This window comes from Pinus tabuliformis, chromosome J (assembly GCF_031772625.1).
Source record: "Pinus tabuliformis cultivar Carrire ecotype Pingquan chromosome J, CPIR1, whole genome shotgun sequence".
Classification (NCBI taxonomy): Eukaryota; Viridiplantae; Streptophyta; class Pinopsida; order Pinales; family Pinaceae; genus Pinus; species Pinus tabuliformis.
Genome location: NC_142295.1, coordinates 1,046,810,016 through 1,046,813,716, shown reverse-complemented (window position 1 = coordinate 1,046,813,716; position 3,701 = coordinate 1,046,810,016). Strand labels below are relative to the sequence as shown.

Genomic DNA, 3,701 nt, shown 5'->3' with positions numbered 1-3,701 from the left:
TAAAATATACAACTAGGTAATAAGTAATACAACTAAAAATGACTAATGTAAACTAAACTATGGCTAGCTTCTAATAAAAAAATTTTGAGCTGCCTACAACTACTTGAAATTTATTATTATTATTCCCCAAAAAATGGGTTACGTAGGAGTATTTGAGTTTATTAATAACATTATTCATAGAATTAAGTATATTTTCCACCTCCTTAAGGGGTAGTTGATATTCCCCTTATGTGTAAATGTCATGTTACCTTATCCTCTTTATATGAACATACGTGTTTAGGGAGGGATTTTATACTCCCGTGATGTATAAATGTCATGTTATCCTTCCCTCTTTATATGAACATACTTGCTTAGGGAGGTATTTTATACTCTCATGTGATGGATCCTAAAGAATTTTTTCAAAATATTTTTTTATATTTTCTATTTATACTCTCAACCAAAATTATCAATCTCCAACCATATTAAATATATAACCTCTATACGAGAAAACATCCTACTCAATAGTGTCAGCATAAACAATTAACAAATTGTGAAAATCTAATATTTTGTTACTCTAAAAATATGAAATTGGCCCATTGAAATTTAATTTCCCGCTTCTCAATTGATAAATTATTAAAATATAGTCAATTAAATTCCCACTACTCTTGAGGTAAGGTGTTAGTTGAGTGTGCTTGTCAGAGTAGAGCATAGGCATTTTCTTTTGATTCAATTTCAGCCATGGCAGACGAGATGTGGATGTGAACACAATGCAGTCGAAGAAGAGAAAGTTCAAGAAGTTCTCCTACAGGGGTGTTGATCTGGATGCCCTTTTGGACATGACCTCTGAATAGCTCATCAAGCTCTTCCATGTTCATGTTCAAAGAAGGTTTCAGTGAGGTTTGAAGAGGCATCCAATGGCCTTGATCAAGAAGATCCATAAGGCAAAACATGAAGCTCCTATAGGTGAGAAACTAGAGCTAGTTAGAACCCACCTCTGTAACATGATAATTTTTCCTGAGATGATTGGTAGCATTATTGGTGTTTACAATGGGAAGACATTCAATCAGGTCGAAATCAAGCCTGAGATGATTGACCATTATCTGGCATAGTTTTCTATTTCGTATAAGCCAGTTAAGCATGGAAGACCTGGTATTGATGCTACACATTCCCATAGGTTTATTCCTCTGAAGTAGATCGGCTTAGACACTTTGATATGGTGAATATGTAGTGGGTTATTCTTAAGTAGTTCTGGATTACAAGTATAGGCACAAATAATTGGTTCCATATTCACATCAGTAAATCCTTTCACAATGCTTAAATGAATTTTTGAAGAGTAATTTTGGGTGTATTGTTACATTTAATTAGCTAATGCACTATATGTATTGTACAAGTTGATATTTTTGGTTATCTTGATAAATTTCCATCAACAATGTTTTTTTTGGTTCCATACACTATTTTTAGTCTTATAAATGTTAAAATATCATTTCATTTCATTATTCCTTCATCACTACTCTTCTTCCTTACTAGGTTAGGAGAGGGCTCAAAGGGAATAATGTTGAGTAGCTAGGGGATTTTATTGTAAATAAACTCTAGGACTTACCAGGTTGGGAGAGGGATCATAGCCACTAATGTTGAGTAGCTAGGGGATTTTACTGTAAATAAACTATATTTCGTACTAGGCTTCCTGGCAGACTTAGTATTGTAGTCCCTTCCTGGTTTTTAGTGCCAAATGCCTGAGTTTCATCCTCTACAATAGTTATACAATTATGGAGATGTAGAATGTTGCCCAGGTCAAGAGCGTATCATGAGAAAACAAGAAATAACCTCCCAACCAAATCTTCTTCCTGTAAGTAGAAATATGACCCTCCTCTTTTTCAATTTATTTCAACTGGGATGATTTGATGTAGGTTAGGTGCCACTATTTGTGAGAGAACATATCTCTACCTTTTCTCCTTCCTAAATAAGTTAGTTCACTCATCCTAGGTATGAGAATCAACATGAGGAATAGTGCCCAGTTAATGTGGACCACTCAGAAATAGAGGTTGGGCCTTTCTCTGCTATGTACCACTTAGGAATGAACCCATAAATCATTAACAACCCAATACTTTCCAAAATTGATTTTCTCTTGCACCCCTATATCCCTGAGATGAGTAACTCGATGCTCTTTAGAGGAGAAGACTAGCTGGTAAGGGAGATGTGTCCTCTAACTATATGCAGCAATATTTTCTCCCATGTATGCCCTCCACCCAATATCACTTAGGATATTTTGTCTCTTTCCCACTCAACTTATTGCTGGCCCCAAGGATTCTATATGAAAGTAGAATAGTTACATGTCTATATGCAATATCAAATATTGACATATTGATTTCAGGTCTCCTGTTCGATGCTCTTCCTCTGAGCATAATCTCTTACCCACTACTCCTTGTACTTACTGGTTTGGAGAGGGTTTGATGATCTTCCTCTACGCATACGATCTTCCTCTCTACTCTTCTTCCTTACCAGGTTGGGAGAGGATTCGATGCTCTTCCTCTACGGATAATCTCTTAGATTTTGTTGTAGAATTCAGGAGGAACGTGTTAATCTTGACTTGGGTTCTAGATTGGGTTGTAGAATCCATTTTTTCATGATGTACAAGGGTTCGAGACCTCAGAAGGAAAATAATCCGAGAAGGGTGGTGTTAATAGTGGGGAGAGTGATATTTTTCGGAACAAATCATATCAATTTAGCGAATCTAGATAGACATCTCAACAAGATATGCAAGGTATGGATGAAATCACAAACCTAGATTCCAAAGGAGAAGTAGGAACTGAAAAATAAAAAAATACATATCACAATTATTATTACCAAGGGAACATAGAGTGCCCTAGCATCAAGATAGTAGATATTCACATTCATGTTCCCAATGCAAAATTGTCATCCTCGTCAACATTGGTTTCTTATTTCTTTATCTAGAATTATTGGTAAAGAAATTACTGTGTTCATGAAATATATCATTAGAGGAAAAATCACTCCCTCAAAACACCAATCTCTAGGGCCAAAGCCAGAGAAAAAGCCTCAAAGTTAGTCTCAAATTTAGAGCAACTTTAGTTGTCATAGGAATTGTAAGTTTATTGCATGTTGGTCTCTACATTTGGAGATTTGGAAGACTAGGCCTTAGAACTAAATGGGCTATCCATGAGGTAATATGCACACTAGTCCAAGCACTTTCATGGATTGTATTTGGGGTAGTAAATTGGACATGAGAAGAAATTCAAAGCTACAACACATCAAAAGTATCTATATCTCTAGTGGCTTATGAATTTCATTCTAAATACAATATTCTTGATCTCTGCAATCATCAGGTTCATGTCCACAACTCCTAATCCATATAGTATTCTCCCTCTTGATGAAATTTTTGCATAGATAATTTCCCCTATCCGTGGATTTCTACTGGAATTAGTCATCATAGGGACTATAGGAATCACCATTGTTGAAGAAACAGAAAAAAAAAATTACACAAACGTCTTCTAGATGGTAGCACTCTGAATCCTGACACTTGGAAAGAATTAATAACCCCTTATGCTACAAAAGGTATTCTGTTAAGGGCTACATGGTGATGGACGAATCCTGTATTGAACAAAGGTTACATAAATGCTTTGCAATTGACAGATGTTCCTGCATTGGCACCAGGTGATAACACTAAAAATATGTTTGAACTTCTTAAAGAAAACTGGTCTAATGAC

The 3,701-nt window shown here is 35.5% G+C and overlaps 1 pseudogene; it reads left to right on the top strand.

Moving 5' to 3' along the window:
• The first annotated feature begins 815 nt into the window (after positions 1-815).
• Positions 816-1,172, top strand: LOC149230498 (small ribosomal subunit protein uS19 pseudogene; annotated as a pseudogene).
• Positions 1,173-3,701: the final 2,529 nt, after the last annotated feature.